Below are 23,402 nucleotides of genomic sequence, written 5' to 3' on the forward strand. Positions count from 1 at the left end.
GACTTACCCAATGTCACATAGAAAGCCTGTGGTGGAGCAGGAAATTGAACCTGGATCTCCATATCCTAAACTGGTACCCCTAACCAGTGGACCATCCTTCTTCTTCCAGCTGAACATGGTTTTATCTAAAACAAACAGTAGAGATAAATGGTGAGTCTTCATCATGGGAAAAACATTGGGGTGCCCCATTGTTAGACAATTTAATGAAAGCTTGCTCAGTGTGCATTGGTGATCAAAAACCCAAAGAAAATGTTAGGATATATTCGGATTAAAGATAGGGATAGAAAATAATACAAATGATATTATAATACTATTGTTTAAATCAATGGCATGTCCTTACCTCGAATATTGTGTTCAGTTCTAGTCAACCTGTGTGTGTGTGTGTAGTAGAAACAGAAGAGGTTCAAAAATCAGTAATAAAAATGGTTAGAGCCAAGGAGCGACTTCTTTATGATGACAGATTGGACAAGACAAAAAAAGATGTGACATTTACCCTTTCTCATAATACAATAACAGGAGGCATTCAATGACAGTAAAAGGCAATGAATTTAAAATTAATAAACAAAAATACTTCTATATACAACATATACTTAACATGTGGAACTCATTTCGACAAGATATTGAATTGCTTAATAAGACTTACAAATAGATTCGAGATTTATATGGATAATAAGGATATTCCCAGTTACATTAAATAGGATACAAAGATTTTTTTAAGGGATATAAATCCTTAGGCATTGAGATATAAGACAACTACTAATGGATAGGGTTAGGATTAAACTTTCCCTATGGCAGTGGTTCCCAATTTTTTACAGGCATGACCCCTGCCAAACTTTTGGTTTGTTTTGACAAAAAATAACAACCAGAAACAACCAAAACATTTTTCTAAAAAAAAAAATCAGTTTAAAATTTTCAGTTTTTGAAAATGAACATTTTTGCCAAAACCCAAATGTTTTTGTGTTTCAAAAATCAAATTGTTTTTGTTTTTTCTCTGAAAAAAACTAAATATCTTTATGGGAAATTTATGTTTTCCCCTTGTTACAACATGTAAATGAAGTCAAGCTAACTTTTAAATGATCCCATCCCCCACTTGTAGCAAAGAAGAGAGAAGAAACTGTTTTGGGTCCTCCTAATTAGGGTAATAGCTCATAATGTAGCCATCTGTTTGTCCTCCATCACAAGCACAGCTCAGGTGTGCTGTGGTTCATGAATCATTCAGTCAATGTAGGCTAAATTTGAAACCAGTTCAAGTGAACTACATCCCAGATTCAGCCCACTGTCTCCCTTCCGTGGGATGATTTTCACTTTTGCATGCCAACAGAAACTCCCCTTAAATCTGAATGTTTTCAAGTAAGCTGGGGTGACTCCAGGCTTCAGCCTTCCTTAGATGAGTGTGCTGCCTCTCCGCCTAACCCCATCTAACCGCTGTGGGGATCCTTCTTCCCAGGGCCGGCTCTGGCTTTTTGGTTGCCCCAAGCAAAAAAAAAAAAAAAAAACGGGGTGGCCAGAACGGCAAAGCAAAAAAAACCTGCGGCGCGGCCGGAGCGCAGGTGCAGGGGGACTGACTGGGGGGTGGGGGGTGGGGGAGGGAGGGAGCAGGTGGGAGAGAGAGAGAAGGGGGCGGCCAGGGCTACAGCAGGGGCGCTGCCACGCGGCCCCTCCTGCTGCGCTGCCGCCTGCCGCGAGGGCTCCGCTCCGGTCAGTGGGGAGGGAAGGAAGAGGACTGCCCTGCAGGGCGCTCTGGTTCTCTGCGCCGCCGCCCTTTACAGGGCGGCCGGAGTGGAACAAGAACAACAACAACAACAACAAAAAAAGCGGCCGTGCTGCCCTAGGATTGGGCAGAATGCCGCCTCGAACAGTCTGCCGCCCCAAGCACCTGCTTGCTCAGCTGGTGCCTGGAGCCAGCCCTGCTTCTTCCCCTGTCTGAAGAGCTCCTTATTGCATTCTGGTAAGTCTGGTAGAGCCTTATACTCTCCTTGATTCGTATGTGGATCACTGGGGATAGAATATGCTTCTTTGTCAGCTGACTTCACTTTCAGTTCTCACCAACAGACCCTACAATAATTCAGTCTTAGAGAAACTTTTTTTAACCAAATGTTAAATGTAGTTTGGCTACAGTAGGCCTAGTCACTTTAAACTTTGGGTTATTACTGCAATACAAATAATAAATAGTATCACGTAGAGTCCCCAGTTGGGATCAGGGCTCTGTTGTACTAAGAACTTTAAAGGCAGATAGTGATTATCCTTTGAGAAAAGACACAACAAGTGTAAGTGTGTGTGTGTGATAGACATAAGGAGAAAATGGGGAAGAGGGATGAGGATAATAAAATAAGTTCACATCGTTACAAAGTTAGCTATATGCACAGCTAAAAGGGGCTTGATGGTTTCAAGAGTATGTTTGTAATTTTAAACGATTCCCAAACCATTATTGGTTGGATGTTTTGTATGTGTCATTGCAGAAGTGGGTTTTGAGGAATGATTTGAAGGAAGAGAAGGTATAAGATTTATGGTTTAATTCAGGGAGGATGCTCCAGGCATAAGAGGCAGTGTGCAAGAAGGCATGAAGATGATTGGCTCTATTTGTCAATTCTTCCACAATGTAATATTTGACTAAAGTACAGCTAATCACTGCAGTCCTTAAACTTAGAATTGACCTGATATTTATTGATATCAAAGAGAGATTTTCCAGGTAAATAAGTGCCATTTAACTACATATACCAAAAAACCCCAACACCATGAATCAGATAAAGTCAGCCCTTGAGCTAGTGGAAACCACACATCTCCTGGGTGTGGTGCTCTGTCCCATCTAGTGGCACCAAGACCACTAAGAGAGAGATTAATGAGTCTACTCTACAGACTTAGGTAAGAACCATATGGCTTTTAGCTCGTACAGTAGAGGCTCATGCAATAAGCTTCAGAGGCCCAGGCCCCAGGTTCAATCCTGACAGATGGTGTTACACTAGCAGAACAAATCCTAGTGAAGTTTGGTGAGTCAAATTATTCAGTCCAAATTACTGAAAGCCATAATCACTTTTTAATGATATATCTCAGGCTAGCTTTCAGCTAAGTCATCTAATGTACTCCATTTTATAAGCAGGGTCTGGCTTGCATGAACCTGTTCCTAGTTTAGGGTGGATGATTTTTGCATAACACATAGCACCGTTTGATATGAAGTAACACGGAAAAATTGAGTATAGTTTTTAGGCATGTTCATTCCAACTGTTGAAAATATGTTAGCCTCATGTTTCTCATGTTAGCAGGAGCTTTAAACCAAGGAACATCTAGGGGAAAAAATAACTCTTCTTTAAGACCAGATTAATATGTAAATAGTCAGCTGGAGGAGCACAGAGTTTCTGCACTTGGATTTTACTTTTAATCATTCCTTCACCACAAGTGTCCACTAAATATACCCTTTTTCTCCCACTGAAAGAAGAGCAGGATCACCAGATATTAAACTATCACTAAATTTCAACTTGCTTCAGTTATAACGGAACAATAAGATTAAAACATCCTTAAGTTAGGAAAGAAAGTTAGCAATGATATTTGGTAGGCTTTCATTAGGAACTGTTGATAGAGAAAGAGATGTGGGGCTGGTGTGATTCATCACCGCATTACTGTAGCTTTTATACTGGTGTAACTCCATGGATTTTGGTGGAATTGCATTGAGATAAAACTGGAGCATCACTAGTGGTGAATTGGACCCATAGCTGTGATAGGATTTGTTCCACTAGCACAGGGGTCGGCAACCTACAGCACGCATGCCAAACACGGTAGGCGAGCCGATTCTGAGTGGCACGCTGCCTGCCAGGTGAGAGGAGGAGGAGGAGGGGCCAGAAAGCACCACGCTGGGGGAAGAAGCGGGGGAGGAGGGAAGCTTGGCTGCCGCAGGACCAAGCTTCTGCCTCCTGCCTCCGCAGGAGAGAGCGGGGGGGGGGGTGGCCCCCCGCTCCACTCAGCTCCCCCGCCCACCGCTCTCCCCTGGGGTGGCAGGAGTCAGAAGCTTGGTCCTGCGGCAGCCAAGCTTCCCTCCTCCCCAGCTTCTTCCCACAGCTTGGTGCATTCCAGCCCCTCCTCCTCCTCCCCCTCCCTCTCCCTGCTGGCAATGGCCCTTGCGAGGGGGGAGGGGGAAGAGCGGCAGCGTGCTCGCTGCTCCATAGAGCAGGCAAAGAGAGGTAGGGACGGAGCCTGGGGGAAGGAGGTGGAACAGGGTATGTTCCTCCCAGCCCCCTGCCATGAGCCGCTCAGGGCAGGGGGCGGGAGCACCCCCATGAGCCGAGCACCCCAGCCTTCTGCCCTGCACCCCCCCATACACCCCCAGCCCTCTGCCCTGACCACCCCCAACACCCAGCCTTCTGCCCTGCACCTCCACACACCCCCAGCCCTCTGCCCTGACCTCCCTCCAACACCCAGTCTTCTGCTCTGCACCTCCACAAACCCCCCAGCCCTCTGCCCTGACCTCGAGTCCCCCCAACACGCAGCCTTCTGCCCTGTACCCCCACCCCTCTGCCCTTACCCCTGAACCCCCCACACATCCAGCCTTCTGCCCTGCACCCCCCACACACCCAGCCCTCTGCCCTGACCCCTGAACTCCCCCAAACCCCCAGCCTTCTGCCCTGCACCCCCACACCTGCCAGCCTTCTGCCCTGCATCCCTGAATCCCCCCGCCTTCTGCCCTGAACCCCCCACATCCCCACTGTCCTCTGCCCTGACCTCTGAACCCCCCCCCCCCACACCCAGCCTTCTGCCCTGCACACTCTGCCCTGACCCCTGAACCGCCCCCAGGTCTGGGGTCCCGGCTGCCAGCCCCTTGCCAGCCGGCATCCCGGCCACAGGCCCTGCTCAGCCCGCTGCAGGCCTAGGTGAACAGAACCCCAGGCTGAGCAGGCTGGCGGCGTAAGATCAGCATTTTAATTTAATTTTAAATGAAGCTTCTTAAACATTTTGAAAACCTTGTTTACTTTACATACAACAATAGTTTAGTTATATAATATAGACTTATAGCAAGAGACCTTCTAAAAAATGTTAACATGTATTACCGGCACGTGAAACCTTAAGTTAAAGTGAATAAATGAAGACTCGGCACACCACTTCTGAAAGGTTGCCTACCCCTGCACTAGCACTTCAAATAACTGATATACCTTCTCTCTCTTTTTCTCAGCCTCATGTATGCTGTTGGTACAGTTTTTCAGATAGGTAAATAAGGTACAGAGGAAGGTGATAAGGTGAGAAATCTGTATGTGAGTTAATGTGAGCAGTTTATATTCTATAAAATACTCAGATGGATTACAGTGTGTTTAGTAACTTGCTACCCAGTACATTGTTTTAAACAGTATAATACTAATGTTGAGACTCTGACTAATGGGAGCCAGGATTTCACCCAATGGACATTCTACCACTGACTTAAAGAGGGTCAGTATTTTGTACTTTGGGGTGGGGGGTGAGATCCTCATTGTCCTCTGGCTCCTTTATGCCAGGAAAAAGAGACTGGAGTAGTGAAATTTGGATCGTAGTTTAGGTTTTACAAACAGAAATAACAGGTTAGAGCAATAGAAATGTTTCCATAAATTTAAAAAAAAAAATCTGTATCCCCTGCAGTTTGCAATCCAAATACTGCAGCACTGAGAATGTAAAAGTCTATTTTCACATGGTTGAGGCTGACTGAAATATAAATGGCAAACAAGTGAAAAGTAAATTACATTTTTAAAACCTCTTTGGGGCAAATTCTCCTTGCTTATTCTGGTGAAAGCCCATTTTCTTGCATGAAATTGGTTCGCTTTAAGATATTGAGGCTAACGTATTTATTGAAGTATCAGTTGATTCTGACTTTCAGATATTTTTAAGGTGCCTATTGCTGTGGTTTCTATAGTATAATTTTATACTAATGCATTTTGAGAAAGAGAATGCTATGTAATTACCCTCCTTCTTGATGTAGACATGTAAAACAGAAGCTATTAAGGGCCAAATTTTGTCATCAGATAAGTGTATTTTTATACATTGAAGTCAATGGGAGCTCTAAGGACAGAGTTGAGTTTTAAACTGTTTATCTTACTGTAAACTCCTTGTGAAATCAAATGTGGTTTATGCCAAAGGGCAGTAGGATGAAGTCAAATCCACAACTCCCCCACCCATCATGGGTGCATAGTCTTTGATCCTTAAAACACTTATGAACATGAGTAATTTTACTGCATGGGACTTACACATGCATAAAGTTACTCGTGTGTCCCCTGCCTTTTTTTTTTTTTGGCTAACATTGCTGGTATTGTTAATCATCCCTTGGTGTCACTGCATCATCTCCATTTTGTTTTCATTCCTGCTTATATTCCATTCTCTTGTAGCCAAGCTGTGGAATATTTGGCCATAGGTTGTCTAAGTCATCAGAAAATTGAAAATTTCATCTTACAAGTTGCCTATGGAAATTCAGCATACAAATTCCCTTATTTTTAATGGGAACTGGGTTTCTAAATCCCATAGGCAGCATATGAAAATCTCAGCCATAATGTAAATTTCTATTGAATTAAAAGCAAAGCCCTGTCTGTCTAGACAGACTAAATCAGCATTAGTAAACGTGCTAACATAGCTGCACGTTTACTATGACAGTGGACTGTTAGTTGTGAGTATCCTTATGGTCAAATTTTGCTGTATTGCTCCAGAGGTACTCCAATTAAATCTGCTTTGTTATATCAGGGTGAGTGTTGACTACCACACAGCATAATGGTGTGTTCACCTTTCCTGCAAAATTCAGCTAAAGGAAATAATTCTCTCAGAATTTAAGTGGGTCTAACCCTCTGCCAGGGGTCACTTGTTTGGGGCCAAAGTTTAATACTGTGAATATACGCAAGAATCATTGAAGTTAAGCCTCAAACACCGCTTGTAACCCCTTATATTTCACTTAGTTTCCATCTTGGAAAAATCATTTTTCCATACTGAGAAATTTGATGTCAATTAAAACAGAGATAAGTATGAGAGGAGAATGTAAAAGATACACCTCTACCATGATATAACGCCACCCGATATAACATGAATTCGGATATAACACGGTAAAACTGCGCTCCGGGTGGGCGGGGCTGCGCACTCTGGTGGATCAAAGCAAGTTCGATATAACGCGGTTTCACCTATAACCTGGTAAGATTTTTTTGGCTCCCGAGGACAGTGTTGTATCAAGGTAGAGGTGTAATTCCTAACGAATAGGTGTGGAAGCACTTAGGACCACAAACTGCATGTTAGTATAGCACCTAGCACAATGGGATCTCATTTCCTAATAATACCTTTAGAAGCCTTAATGCTGATATTTCAAAGAAAGTTAATTGATTTTCTTTTACAACATATCAGGGATATTAATAGCAACTATTAGCATTTTCTTGCAGTACTATAGCTTAAGAGAGAATGTGTGACTGCTATTCAAAGAACTGTTTGCAGAATAATAAAAGCTGCAAAACACATCATTACAAGAACAACCAAAAAGAAAACTAAATGTTCCAAAAGATGGGGAGAGGGGGAAAACAAAAACTAGAGCTTTGCATTTGATCACTATCATCTAAAGCCTGTGACCAGTGCAGTCTGGGTAATTGGGTTGGAGATGGCTGGGGAATGCATGGTCAGTTTGCATTGATACAACATTAGTTTTTGCTTTTACTGCACTCCAAGAAATAATAGCTAGTGGTTCTGTGTAATCAGATCCATCTGTCCCCACCCTGGTTCCAAACCCATTTTGATAGGATTTATAGAACCACTGCAGACCTGTTCTCTGGTGTATGGGGAAATGGCCCTGCTCATAGGGTTTCCAAATCTTACCACTCTCCCTTGGGCAATTCCTGGGGAGTTAGGATCCTCCATGCTGTAGAAGGGGAAAAATAACTTTATGTTGTTCTAGAACACATGGGTGAGATGTTCAGACAATTAATGATGAATATGCTGGCAAAAAAAATAGTGTGTATGAGAGCTGGTGGCATTCTCATCCTGCTGTAAATAGAGAACACAAGTCATATAAAGCCTTCACCTTTCCTGGAGTGGAAATTTCATAAAACTCCCGTTCTTGGACGAGGCCCTGGACTACTGTAACCTTTGTATCAATCCAGCAGATCTGACTGAGTTCTGGTACTCTTTCCTTTGTGAATCTGTGATCAGTGGTATACAGACAGCCTTCTCAAACCAAAGTATTAGTTGTTTTAACAGGGAACAAAGCATTTAGCAAAAAGGATTTTGAAACAGACTTATACACGTGTCTGTCTTATCTGAAGGCTTACCATCTCCTGATGGTAACACTGGTAGACCTAACTTTTTCAGATGCCCTCAGTGAGTCCCTGTGTTCTGTCTGGTTCTTGAGAGAGAGTTCCTTTTGAACCCTGCTGCAGTTGTTCTGTTTTTTTCTCTGTTCTCCTGCTTTGTCCCTTCTGGACTGAAATAGTCCTGAACGCTCAGGAGATCAGTCCAAGTCCTCAGAGCCAATGGATCTGCCATTGGCACTTAACAACCCTTGTGTATACTGAGGCTTGGCTTGAGCTGTTCTTTCCCTTCCTGCTTGTTTTTCTAACAGCCCCTAATTAAACTAAACTAATAAATTTGTACAGTAAACAGGCCAATAACCAGGTCAACATATGGTATTCATGAATTATTACAGAGAAGCTCCAAATGAATCACAAGTTCATTAATTCCATCACAGTATCTAGTTTCTAACACATAGTATGCCACAATGCCCCAAGACGTTATTTCTAAAAATCACTAATGGCAGTGCAACTTCTCTCTAGGTTTAGCAAGAAGTATGACAATATCCCATGATACCAGAAGAATTTGATTCTATGTCCATAGGCCATACAGTATAGATGTGATTACCATGGTTTCGGAAATTCATGCTCGGGTTCCATTTTTGGCAGCTGGACTTACTTCCCTTTCCTTCACTCAGAGTTTACTTGCACTGGGTGTACAATAACTGTTATCTTTACTTTGTAGATGTGTGGTAAAATTGTCAGAAGTGCCCCTGATGGTGTGGCTGATGTGATTAGGTCCTATGATGATGTCACTTGATAGTTGGCATCGGGGTTTGTTACAAGGATAGGTTTCTGTAATGCCAACTCTGTCCACATATCTATTCAAGTGACATATCTATTCGATGCCAACTCTGTCCACATATCTATTCAAGTGACATCATCATAGGACCTAATCACATCAGCCATACCATCAGGGGCTCGTTCACCTGCACATCTACCAATGTGATATATGCCATCATGTGCCAGCAATGCCCTTCTGCCATGTACATTGGCCAAACCGGACAGTCTCTACGCAAAAGAATTAATGGACACAAATCTGACATCAGGAATCAAAATACTCAAAAACCAGTGGGAGAACACTTTAACCTGTCTGGTCATTCAGTGACAGACCTGCGGGTGGCTATATTACAACAGAAAAACTTCAAAAACAGACTCCAATGAGAGACTGCTGAGCTGGAATTGATATGCAAACTAGACACAATCAACTCCGGTTTGAATAAGGACTGGGAATGGCTGAGCCATTACAAACATTGAATCTATCTCCCCTTGTAAGTATGCTCACACTTCTTATCAAACTGTCTGTACTGGGCTATCTTGATTATCACTTCAAAAGTTTTTTTTCTCTTAATTAATTGGCCTCTCAGAGTTGGTAAGACAACTCCCACCTGTTTATGCTCTCTGTATGTGTGTATATATATCTCCTCAATATATGTTCCATTCTATATGCATCCGAAGAAGTGGGCTGTAGTCCACGAAAGCTTATGCTCTAATAAATTTGTTAGTCTCTAAGGTGCCACAAGTACTCCTGTTCTTCTTTTTGCGGATACAGACTAACACGGCTGCTACTCTGATGCTTGTTAACAGCAAAAATGTTTTTAAATAAATAATATATAGAGGTGAGAAATAACAGACCTCAACCCTATTGTCCCTCTGCAAATTTCTGTACACAGAGTCAATCCCTTACCTCTCTCCTAAAAGTGAAAAGTTTCAAAAAGTTCAATGAATCGAAGATTGTTGGGGGCGGAATAGATCTGGATAAGGAGAAGAAGTGTGGAGATAAATGTGAGAAGGGAGGGACAGGCAGTAGAAACAAAAGTGAAACTGTTTGAGCAGCATATTCCAGAAGTCTTGAGGTCTTTCTGACTGTAGCCTTCATTGATTTGAGATCTGTCATACCATTCTCTCTCAAGAAGGGAAAACCTATAATGGCAGCAGGCCGTAAAAGAGACCCAGTTTGGGAATAAGAACCATTCAAGAAATATGTTTGATGATGATGTTTTAAAGAAAGTCACACCAGTGAACTTGTGGAAGTCACTTAAGCACTTGGATTCAGAGACTGTTGAAGTGATAATCTCACTTTTACCAGCAATAGCTTCTTCTGCTGGTGTAGAAAGAATATTTTTTTCTTTGGACTAATTCATTCCAAATTGAGAAATCGTTTGGGACCTGAAAAAGCAGGAAAGTTTGTTTTTCTTTTCCAGATTATGAACAAACAGAAACATGAAGGTGAAAACGACTGAGTTAGCTGCAGAAGCCAATATTTTAAGTTTCTCATTTTCACCTGGCTGACATAGTCGATTTAATTTGTGCTTCTTTTTAAATATTTCATTTAACTATTTTAGTTAAAACTATTTTAACAAAAACCTTATTTGATAAAACTTAAATATTTAACTAAATTCAAAAATTCATATGCTTGTTTTGTTAAAATATTATATGTTTGCTGTTGAAGAAAAAAATCCAGAGTACATAGCATTGTTGTTTTAGTTAAATAAAACAATTTAAATATCTGTCTGGTGATGTTCTCCTCCTAATAGAGCATGGCAAAAAAATCCTCCATATTAATGATTAACCTGTTGAATTGGAGATAGTTCACCTCCCAAGGACTTCATAAATATCTGCTTCAATTATCTTTGGTAAATGAAATAACCAAACAATCATTCATTTTCTGATATAGCTGTAAAACTAATCTGAAAAGTTTTAAAAAGAAATCACTTAAAAATGTATAGTGTGTACCTTCTAAAAATGAACCTAAATCTATCTCTGAGTTGTGAAGAATATGTATTAAGGTTATAACAACCAACAAGAATGCAATTTTATGTAGAAATCCATGATTAAATCAAGACTTCCTGACTAGTTATTTAAATCATGATTTAAATCAAATCCACCCTGCCTTTATTACATAACAAGCCTTTAAAATAATTCTTCTGTTTCTCTCAAAGGCTCCTTAATCATGCTGTTTAATTTGATATACAGACAGCAAAAATGGTGTAATTAGGTGATTCGTTTGGGTGTGCTGTGAGTTTTATTGCTCAGAATCTGACCATGCCAGGGATAGGTGGTACTGCACTTCGGTATCTACATCCAAGAAGCTTGTAAGGCTTGTTGTTGAAGATTATGAAATGAAGCAGGATCGGTTACTTGAGTAATTAAAAAAAAATACTGAAATGCCTTTTAAAAGAGAGGATTCTCTTAGTAAATATTTTCAGAACTGAGATGCTTCACTGTTTGTTGGAAGCTGAATGATTCCTTCTCACTTCTATTCATGGAATTGTGGATTTAACTGTAATAATAACCTTAAACAGAGCTTTTGTATAAGATGCTGCCTGCAGATCTTGGGCGTGATAGCAAACTCAATCCTTTCTATGATAGCAGTTTATCTGATCCTCGATGGGTTCTTTGCAAAAGCTTAGTTTTTTGTATACAGCACTCATGGTAAGAAGCGTTTTTAATACTGTAGTTTTCCATACTGTTTAGATGGCTTTTTTGAGCTTCAGCAGGCCAATCCATTAAGGAGCCATATTCTCAAATCTTAAAAAAGTGAGGTCTATGGACTATCTGACCCTGCATTTGTTCTTTGTGTGATCTGGAAAGTGGCTATTGTATAGACTTGGTGTGAAATGTTGGCCCCATTTAATTTAGTGGCACTCCCACGGATTTAATGGCATTAGGATTTCACCCTTCATGTTTTTTAGTTTCCATTGGCTATGTTTATATGAGAAGCTTCTGTTTTAGGGCTTGATCCTGTTCACACTGACCTTAATAGTGCAATTTCCATTGGTTTTAATAGTGCAGGATCAAGCCCTGAGACCTTTACAAAGCTGGGGTTGCTTCTTTTCTGGTAGAAGTCAAAGGGAGAACGATCAGGCCCAAACTGTGCAGAGCAATTTTAGAATGAATGTAATCTCTTTATCCTATACCACTCCAGAGAATTTATTGTATTGTCACTCCGCCCCCAACAAGTTGCAAATTTGTTTATTTGTACGTACTAATTTACATTGGGGCACTTTTCTTTGCTATGGTTTTGGAAGAGACCAGACTAAGAAAAGGGAAATTACATATTCAATGCAAGAAGGAGCATGAATGCTGAATGCAGTGGTGGTGGTGTTTTTTGTGGGGTTTTTTTTTGTTTGTTTTTGTCTCCCTCCCCCTGCCATAAATCACTTCCTTGCTCTTACCTGAGGACCTGGAGGTAAGTAGGGCTCATTTATTTTGAGATACTATTCAGTGAAGCAAGCATGTTGAATAACAGGTGACTTTGTTTTTGGTGTTTCAGGATGTTTAAATACAGTGTTTTGTGGAGCTGGTCAAAAAATGAGAACAAATTATGAGTAAACTTCAAAATTTTGAAATTATTTCTGTTTCACAGGGTTGAAAACTGCCCTATTTTTCTTTTCTTCTAATTTATGGGCACATTTTTAATTGACATTTTTAGAAAAGTTATTGAACCCATTTTAAAAATTGCTATTGAAATTTTCCATGTTACTGAAAATTTGTTTTTCATTAAATCTGATTTTTTTGGTAAATGAAGCATTTTTGTAACTGTTTTTATGAAATCAAATATTATAAAATTTACAAGAGATGAAAAAATCAAGAAAATAAGCTCTATAGAATTTTTAAAGTTTTTGAGGAAAAACTTTTCATTTGAAAATTTGAAACAGCTCTGTTTTTTGGTGTTTTTTTCGGGGGCACTCTGTTGTGGATGACATGAAATTTTTGCTCAAGACTGCATGCAACACAAATCTTTCATCCATTGTGTTGTGTCAGTGTTATATCAGAAATTCTGCTATAATTGGGGGAATTCTGCACCAAACAATTAAATTCTGCACACAATATTTTAAAATTATGCAAAATTCTGCATACTTTGTCAAAAAACACAAAATAATAATGCCAGTTTCAATTATTTTGGTAGTTTATTTCAAAATACTTGTCAGGAAGTATGTCTGTAACAATACAGACAACAAAGAAGATTCAGGAAATGTTTTTTGACTAATAGATTCCTTACTAGGCATATTAATACAGAACTTTGAGTAATAATTCATATAAAATACAATATAGAAATGTATTTCCTGCACCATTCAGAAGCAGTGCAAAGGACTGTGAGAGTCAGGGTAATGGAGGAGCTGAGGGAGAGAGAAGTAATTGCTGGGGAGGAGCCTGGGAGTAAACCTGGAGGGTTGTTGGGTTTGGGTAGCAGAAGTATGGAACTTTTTTGGAGGGGGAGGGAGAAATGGATAGCTAAGGAATTGGGGAGCCTCCTCCATGCAGACCTTGGCTGATCCCTAGCTTCTCCCATTCAGGCACATCTGCTCCTGTCCCCATGTGTCTCTGCACCCTCACCTCCCCATCCCCATGTGTCTCTGCACCCTCACTCAGCCACTCTCCATCCCCATGTGTCCCGGCATCCCCACTCCCATTTAGCCCCTGGCTCAATGTTGTCATCTCACTAGCTCCTATGACCCCACCACAGTCTGTCCCCTGACTAGCCCTTCTGAACTGCAGTCAGTGTGACTCTCCCAGCAGCCTTGTATGCCCCGCTCTGTCTATCCCATGCCTCCTCACCTGGCCCTGTAGGCAGGGCGCTGTGAGAAAGGCAGCCTCTGCCCCTCCCTCTCCGCAGTTGGGTGCTCCAGCCTGTGAGCCAGCTGCCCTCTTTTCTGGTACCACATCAGCCCTTGATGGGTGAAAGGTGTAGTTGCAGCTTCCCTTTGCCTCGCCGTCCCAATCAATTATTCTGCTGGGGGTAGGAGGGGGAATGTGCAAAGAACATTAATTCTGTACTTGCACAGGATTCCCCCAGGAGTAAATAGTAAAATATGTCTGTGACAGGAAATATACACCATTGCTGGTGTATAGTTTCTCTGTGTATCTATATGGTCCGACTATTGTACTGAAGCCACATTCCCATATTTGAATATAGGCAGTGAGTGAGTCACACAAGCAGATATATCAGGGGAGAGAATAAAAATGGACTGTAGTATGATGTATGTAGTAGTCCAGATGAACTTGTTGACAAGATGCTTTCCAATGTACAGTTAACTTAATATTTTAAATAATAAAAATCAGAATATTTTGGTACTTTATTCATAACATGCTGAATAAATTAGACATAACATAGGTTTTCAGAATTTGTTATCAAGTATCCTGAAAACAAGAAGGCACTGCAAGGCACTGTGGTTGGAGGGTGGAGGGGGGAATTGCAAAAATGATGCTTTCTTGCTCAGCCTGTCTTCTTTGTGTGTCCTTTGAGCCTTGTCTGCTTATTTTAGTGACAAGAATATATTTTATATAATTATTGTACTTAAGAGTGAATACAAACATGAGAGGATACACTATATTCTATTCAGATTTACATATTATCAGTAGAAATTACCAAATTTCAATTGCAGGGCCAAAATCTGCCCTCACTCACATCTGTGTAAGCATAGTGGGGTTGCACAAGTATAACGGAGGACAGATTGTTGCCCACAGAATCGTTATTCCCATGAATGATGCATGAACCAAAAAGAACATAGCTTGACTCCCAGATCCTAAGATGAATGTATAGGTCTGATAGTTAAAACCTCTTATTTTCCCTTGTAATCTGAGCAAATTTGATCTAAAGTAGCTGAGAGATGGTAAATTAAAAAAAACCTTCCAATGCATTTTCAGTATCACTTTTCAGAGAAGAACATCAATTAATATATTTTACCTAATAAAGGGGCAGTATATTAACCACTTTCCCTTTCTAGGAAGCTGTTCAACAGTCCTATACAAGTATAAGGTTGTAAGTGTTCATAGGTATTAAGGCTAGAAGGCTGTGATTATCTAGTCTGTTCCCTTGCATAACACAGGCCATAGAATTTCACTTAGTAATTCCAGCATCAAGCCCCATTGCTTGTGATCAAACTACAGGATATTTTTTTACAAAGACATCCTGTCTAGATTTAAGTTTCCAATGATGGAAAATCCACCACATGTTGTCTTTCACCTAGTGGCTGGCACACATGGTGGATAAGAACTTACTACTGTTCTTGTCCAAGGGAGAGACTCCTCTAGTTCATGTGGAAGATGCCTGTGACTTGGATAAATAGGAGCTGTGTTCAGCTCCTGATGACTTGTTACACATGCTGTGGGTGTATTAATGATCCCTGTTACAATTGTTTCATATTTTAACAACTTTATACTCAAGTAATTTAACCAGTGTCATCGTAAAAACATGGAATCTTGACTAGACTCAGCATGCTGAGGCCAATTTCAGGTCATTACTAAGTGAGCACCACCCTATACCAAGAGTTGATTGAATTTAGCCTTAGGGTTGAAAGAAATCTCTTGGTCACAGTGCTGCATGGGGGAGTTATAGATGGATATTACAGTAGAGTTGGGGGTCAGTGGGTATTTAACTCCAGAGTGATTTGGTGGATGCTACTCAACTTTGGTTTTAAAATCCTGGTAATAAAATATAGAAAAAACGAGTTCCTCCCCCATATCCATGTTTTAAAATGGAACAAATTCTTTACTCTTCAGGCATAAAGGATTTTTTTAGCAGCATGTCACTCTTCTGTAACCTTGCTCTGACACTTCAAATGTTTATTCCACAGTTGAACTTATGTAGCAGCTAGGAGCTTTGGGCTTTGTATTTTAAGAGAGCATGTAATGTTGTTCATGCATTTTGTCTCAATTTTAGTTTGAAAGCACAATAACGATAAAATATCAGTCATATACAGGTGTCTGTAGTAGTTTGCTACAACATTCATTGTATTGTAATGAAATATAATAGGATACAAATAAGCCTGTGTGATTAACTCCATTGGAAATGACAACTGACAGTGCTGACAACAGGGACAAAATTCCAGTATAATGCAGAATCATACTCCATGGACTTGAAGATATCCCCCTGAACTGTAGACAGGATATATAGTTATTACTTCTAAGCTTGCTGTTGTGAGTACAGTTGGTAGTGACTGAAACTTGTTACCATCTGACAGCTTCATCAAGGGATATCAATATATTCGCTGTAGGAGAGGAAGTCCTGTGCTTTTACTACTAAACTGGACTGGGAGTTAGCTATCTGGGTTTTATTTCCACATGGACTTGTTGTGTGATCTTGAGTAAGACATTTAGCCACTGCCTGCCAAGAATCATACTCCATGGACTTGAAGATATCCCCCTGAACTGTAGACAGGATATATAGTTATTACTTCTAAGCTTGCTGTTGTGAGTACAGTTGGTAGTGACTGAAACTTGTTACCATCTGACAGCTTCATCAAGGGATATCAATATATTCGCTGTAGGAGAGGAAGTCCTGTGCTTTTACTACTAAACTGGACTGGGAGTTAGCTATCTGGGTTTTATTTCCACATGGACTTGTTGTGTGATCTTGAGTAAGACATTTAGCCACTGCCTGCCAAGTTGTAAAATTGGGATAAGTCTTCTTCAGAGGGCTGAAGTAGGAGGGGTTATAGAAGAGCAAAGTCATAGTATGCAATCTTAATTATTTTTATTAATGGTCTCAGTCTGTTCTGAGTGGCTAATGCTGCACATCACAAAGCCAACGTCATATTCAGCACCAGTTAGCATTTACAGCCTGGATACCAAGGGCTGAATCACCATGGAGACTAAACTAGCTTCTTACCACTTAGGGATGGTCCCCTCAGTTTAGGTTTGAGGCACGTTGTCAGGGCAGTGCAGAGAAGCTTGCACTGATATTGTCCCTGCTGTGTAAAAAATAAGCAGTTTCTGTCCTCGGGATTGTCAATGCCATTATCTTTATTAAACAGTAAAACTACTTAAAATAAGCAGAGGGAGAGGTGCTGACAAGGGGTCTTTAAATTAAACTGCCGTAGGTGGAAGTTTCAAAAGCGCTTCAGCATTTAGCTTAATTCAGGTCCCACTGAAGCAGCAGTTAGGCCAAGGCTGAGTGCTTATGAAAATCGCACTCTGTGGGTCATTTAGCAGGAATCCATCCCTGAGAATGTAAAAGTAAGGTAGCTGAGTCAAAAGCTAGAGGCTTCAAGTAACTTTCTAGTGGATTCAGGATGCTGGAAGAAGTCCATGAGTAAAGGTTGTAACACAGGTATGGGATAGATGAAGAATATCCAAAAGATTGAGAGCTACTGGGGGAAGCGGGGGTAGGGGGGAATATGAGGTTGGAAAACTAGTAAATAAGCAGTTGAGTGCTTCAGTGTGTGGGTTGGAAGGAAGAATATGCCACTGAAGGAAAATTATTTAATAAAACTACCTAAACAGTGGAGGACAAGATCTGGCCAGTATTTTCTTGTCATGTCTTAATCCTCCCCTCTATATTACTCACTTCTTATAGCAACCTTATTTTTAGGCATTGAAAAATTCTTTCCAATAGCTAATATAATAATTAAAAAATGTAATTGGCAGGCCCCTTAATTGTCTCCTTCAAATGTATGAGTACAATCACTTAGCCTATGCATATTGGGTAATTGAGAATGCAAATCAACATTTGTGTTTTCAGGTATGTATTCTGTACTTACAAATAAGGATTGTGCACTTATAATGGCTGTACTTGGATATTTTGCAGGTGCAATTCTTCAAGTGCCAGGCCCTCTGGGCATTCGCTGTGGGGTGCACATGTGCTCTGTGCCCAGTACTGGAAATTTTTCAATGCCCATGTTCGTTGGTCTGCATCTGTATGCTATGCTGCTTTGTTCTGCAAACCAAGAGCATAAGTGGCAGTATGGACTTCCCACCTCTATTCAGTTCCTTTTCTACTGCTTGCGGGCTGGGATGGAACCCTCCTGTGTCCCTACTCTCTAGCTTGTTCAAAACTCTACTCCCTATAAATATTGTAAATTGTTTAATTAGTACTTTTTAGTATCTAGTTAGTTAGCAATCTTAGTGTAATTAGTGGGGTTTGGAGGGTTCCCGCCAGGGCCGGCTCTAGGATTTTTGCCGCCCCAAGCGAAAACAATTTTGGCCCCCCCCCCCCGTTTTTTTCTTACCCCACCCCCGGCCCCGCCTCAACTCCGCCCCTTCCCCAAATCCCCAGCCCTGCCTCCTCCCCCCAGGCTCTCAAGCCTAGGAGGGAGGGAGGGAGAGGGAGAAGCAGCACGTGCGCCGCGGCCACTCAGGGTCTCCCCCTCCCTCCCAGGCTCTCAAACCCGGGAGGGAGGGGGAGATCCCAAGTGGCCGCGGCGCGTGAATCAGCTGATTCGCGCGCTGCTGCTCCCCCTCCCTCCCAGGCTCTCAAACCCGGGAGGGAGGGGGAGATCCCGAGCGGCCGTGGTGCATGAATCAGCTGTTTCGCGCGCCATGGCCCCTGGGGATTTCCCCCTCCCTCCCGGGTTTGAGAGCCTGGGAGGGAGGGTGAGCAGCGGCGCGCGAGCGGCAGCAGCGGAGGTGAGTTAGGGCGGCCGGGGCACATTTTTAGGGGCGGCATGGCCCGCGCCAGAATGCCGCCCCTAAAAATGTGCCGCCCCAAGCACCAGCTTGTTTTGCTGGTGCCTAGAGCCGGCCCTGGTTCCCGCCATTATTCTCCCAATGCCATGGCATTTATGCCCATGGTCTCGAGCTTCAAGCCTCGTCTTGCCTGTCCCTGGGTCTTCCTGGTAAGCAACCTGGAGAAAAACTGCCTCAGGAAATCACACATCCCATTGAACTGTAAGTTCTGCTGCTCTTTCCCCCTTTGCATTAGGCAGTCTCAGGAGTTCAGACTCTGGTGACACCTAATGGAGCTCGCTATGAGACCTTTGTCAGATCTGAGACCCGTCTCAGCAGCTGGAGCTGCTGAGCAGTGCCCTGCCAGCACTGCTGAAACCCTCTAGCAGACCCAAAGATTCCATGAAATGGAAGCATGATGAAGGTAAGGAGAGGCACCTTCGTAAGAGGTCAGACAAATCCTATCAATGATGAGTGGCTTCCCCCTTTCCCTCAGGACTGAGCAAGACTCCACACTCTGGAGCTGGTGTGCCTGGAGCTCATAGGGAATGCAGGCAGGCATCGACAATACCAGGAGCTTCCTGTGCTTCAAGATTGCCAACCAAAGCATGCAAGGACATTAAACACTGCTCAGCCCCTGCATCACCAGCAGTACCACACTATGCTCCCAAGCCTGCACCAATGGATCCCAGACCAGACTCTACCTGTTTTCCTCTAGCTAAACCTTGGCATGCCCTGCTCAAGGACCTGGCAATCTACAGATCCGGAGTCTCCAATCCTGACAAACCCAGTGTTAGTGAGGGACATCACTTCACCATCCACATGTTACTCAACTGGTATCAAGCTCTAGCAGAGCTATGGATGCTCTGACACCTCCAGGGCACTACTCTTTACAGCCTACCTCAGGCGGCGTGACCTTAACATAGCTGGTGTCAACAGCTGAACAATCCCAGTATTTTTTTAAATTTCTCCTCATATGGAAGCTGCTCAATACCCTTAATCATTTTTGTTAGAGACAGGAAGCAGTGAATATTGGATTGAAAGTAAATGCAGAGAAAACCAAGATAATGAAACTGGATGACAGGTGCAAAGGATGGGAAAGAAATCAAACAGGAAGAAGAGAGATGCTATCTGGGGAGTGGTGACATTTGAAGGTGGCTATGATAAAGATATTCATACAAGATTGGGAAAAGCAAACTTTTGGAAGGATGAACAACATCTGGTGAAACAAAGGTCCATACCAAACTAAAGGTCAGATTATATCATGTAATTGAAAGGAAGCAGAGGCACTGTGAGCCAGGGTAAACTGACCCCAGAAAAGATCCCAGAGGTGGTACCAGAATGACCAAGACTTCAGGTAACAGCTGGAAAGTGCTAATGAGAGTTGGAGAAGGCTAACACTTCATGAGGGAAAATCATTGGCCAGCTGATCAGGGTAGAACAGGAGTTGGCCTGAGTACAGGTGGAAGCTAAAGGGCAAAGAAAACAATGTGTGGCTATACAGGAAGCATTGGCCCAGGCCCAGTTGGAGAAAACTCAAAGGGCTACAACAGAGACCCAGACAGATTTCAGAGTTTAGCAGGACACTGTGGGACCGCCAGGCTAAAATACCATTTTGCTAACTAGCACAGAGGCCCAGACAGAATCTCCCCAACAGGGAGAGGTGAAAAAGAAGGGGTAGAGAACAGAACATTAGGACGTGGAAGAAAGTAGTGCAGGCAGGCTTTATAAGCTCCCGCCTAAGGGATTATGGCCTGGCAAAATAACTTGAGGCAGCAGAGAAGGAACTAAAAGATCTTAAGCTCAAGAAGGAACAGCTGGCCGAAAATTTCCAGTTCACTGAGGACGAAAAACAGCACTTGCTCCATGGGGTATGTGATTTTGAGACACAGCTAGAGGCTCAGCATAGAGAGACCCCAAAATCCAGGAGAAGAAAGTGAATCAAGAGACTGCGGACATGCTCTCCAGTTAAGAAAGGCCTGGGAGAGTGGACCGTGAGAGACCAGGGCAAAGACTGGTCTGGGAGAGAGTGCTCTGATTAAAAAGGGGGCAAGGACTAAGATGAACTCTCAAGGCGGAGAGTCCTGAGAGAAAAAGGGCCCTGCTAGAAAAGGGCATAGAAACTATCACTAGCTCTCCAGATAGCGAGAGGGAGGGAGAAGACCCCACTAGAGTGGGGCAAAAGGGCTGGGTAAGAAGGGATATTACCTGCAGCAGAACCACCACCCCGATCCTGTGTGGGTGGGAGGTGTGTGACAGAGTGTTGGAGGCCTCAGCATCCTGTCCCAGAAAGGAGTATTAGAGCTAAATCCTTCAAGCGGCCTAAAGAGGCTGTGGGGGAGGAAGCCAATTGGATAGAGGCTGCAGGGAGCAGCGAATCAGAGCCCAGGAGGGCCATGTAAAAGGAGCTGCAGAGCTACAGACAGAGAGTTCATTGCTGGAGTCAGAAGAGTGCAGATGGTGATCCTGGCTGGCCCAAGGGAGGTACAGATGCAGAGAAATGCTGGCAGAGCCTGGGGACTAAGAAGGAGCTCTTGGCTGGCTTCTGGGACTGAAGATAGAAGAGCCCTATGATAAGGGCAAAGCACTGGTGAAGGTTGTGGCTGCGGGGAATTGGTCCAGGGAAATGTAGCAGCATCATGAGTAGTCAAAGGGATGCAGGGGGCAGTTGCTATTCATAGGATTCCTGTGCAGGACCTGGAGTAGTGGGTGGGCCTGGGGAAGTGGTCTGAATATTGGACTTTGACACCCCCAAGAAGGGGACCTGACCTGTGGGTTGCCTAGCTGGGGCCAGAAAGGGCAAAACCATTGCCTTCTGGGAGGAAGCCCTGGGGGCATGGCCCCACACCAGGGCTGGGACTGTGTAAAGACTGAGAGGCTTTGTGATAGGCCCTGTGGACTGTTGATCCCGGAAGGGATCTGCTTTGTTTGTTTCACACAGACTGTGTGTGACTTGGCCGGAGGGCTCAGTCACTGAAACCATCTGAAAAACTACAGATAGGTAGTACAGACACAGGTACAGACATACGCCTGGCTGTGGGGGCTCGGAAGAGGAGTGCTGCTGTGTTACAGTGGCTTACAAAAAGAGGTTGGAGGCTGCCCATCACAGATGGCTGAAGAAGATATTACACATGTCATGGAAAGACCAAATAATAAATGTGAGAGTAAGGTTGCTGACAGGAGCAGGACATATTAAAAAATATAATCAGAGAAAGAAGGCCCAGGTGTTTTGGGACATGTACACTGTATGGAAGACGGGAGGCATGTTAAGCAAGTATTGAATTGGGTACCTGAAGGAGGAAAGAGAAAATGAGGCAGGCCAAGGGAAGAACTGGCAAAAGACTGTGATAGAGGGTAATGAATGTGTTGTCTTCACTGGGAAGAAGTATCACAACTAGGGCACGACTTCACTACCTGCCGGATCGGCGGGTAGCAATCGATCTATTGGGGATCGACTTATCGCATCTAGTGAAGATGCGATAAAATCAATCCACGATGGCTCTGCCGTCAACTCCGGAAATCCACCGCTGCAAGAGGCGGAAGCGGAGTCGACGGCAGCGCGGCAGCGGTCGACTCGCCGCCGTCCTCACAGCCAGGTAAGTCGACCTAAAATACGCAACTTCAGCTACGCTATTCACGTAGTTGAAGTTGCGTATCTTAGGTCGACTTCCCCCCCCCCCCCCGCCCCGTAGTGTAGACCTAGCCACAATCAGTGAAGGAACTGGACTAAACATGTCAGTGGCACGGGAGGATCTAAGATGAGGGTGTTGGATCAGACCCATAATCTAGTAACCTGATTTACAGCTGGTGGTGATCTGCATCACCTGGTGTTTTAAAGGGGTGTGTGTTTCACAGCTAAACCAGCCATTGTACCGGAGTCTCTGACTTCTAGGGACTTCTATAGTGGTCCAGTGGTTAGGGTGCTAATCTGGAACTCTCAGAACCCGATTCCCTGCTTCACCATAGACTGCCTGTGTGTTCTGACGTAAGCCACTTTGTCTTTCTGCCTTAGTTTCCTATCTGTAAAATAGGAATAATAGTACTTCCTTTGCTCACAGGGGTGTTGTGAGGATAAATACAAATTGTGAGGTGTTCAGAAACTATAATGATGTAGCAGGTAGATAGGGTTTTCTAGTTCTGGTCTGCCTCATGTTTCCCACCTCTCAAGAGAATTTAGTAATTCCTATTTCACTTAGGTGTTGGGCTAAATTAATGTTTTAAGATCCTCTAATGAAATGTTATAAAACATCAAAATATTATTTATTTCTTACTCTGCTAATTGGTATCCAAAGCACTAGTGAAGAAAATTCCAAATGGAGGTGTTAAAATAAGCTCTGGAGTCTATAGTTTAATTATGATAAGAGACTGACTTAGCTGATCTCATTTTCAGAAAGCAGAGTTGTAGCTTTGCCTCTTTATCTGAACCCAGGTTTAGCTTTGGCAGGGAAACAGTAATAGAACGTGTTTTTCATCAAAGCAGCTGCTATAGTTTCATGCATTTTTTTTCTGGCAGACACTTACATTTAATTGTGACTTCCATTGCTAAATATAGGTCACTAAATTTTCTCCATCTTGTGAGAAAGGTGTCTTGCTTATTGGCAGAGATTTAACAAGCTATTTCTGAGTTACAAAAGACCTACTATTTTAGATTAATCATCTATTATTTTTGCTTCTGAGCCTTTAATTGAATTCTTTTGTTATATGTAGTTTTCCTAGTGCATCTGGAAAAGTTATTTTAAATAAATAAGTTCT

General features: G+C 42.7%; 1 protein-coding gene across 4 annotated transcripts in view; it reads left to right on the forward strand.

Moving 5' to 3' along the window:
• HDAC9 (histone deacetylase 9) overlaps positions 1–23,402 on the forward strand; it is a 650,822-nt gene that overhangs the window by 12,915 nt on the left and 614,505 nt on the right. The window contains exons 1-2 of one of the 4 annotated variants that reach the window (XM_065583250.1): positions 4,098–4,172; positions 5,159–5,222. The exons of 2 other annotated variants lie outside the window; for them this stretch is intronic. The gene's annotated coding sequence lies outside the window, so the exon portion shown is untranslated. Of the gene's footprint in view, positions 1–4,097; positions 4,173–5,158; positions 5,223–23,402 lie in introns of those variants that run through there. One more of the 4 variants, XM_065583245.1, reaches the window with a different exon arrangement.

This window comes from Chrysemys picta, chromosome 2, assembly GCF_011386835.1.
Source record: "Chrysemys picta bellii isolate R12L10 chromosome 2, ASM1138683v2, whole genome shotgun sequence".
Lineage (NCBI taxonomy): Eukaryota > Metazoa > Chordata > Testudines > Emydidae > Chrysemys > Chrysemys picta.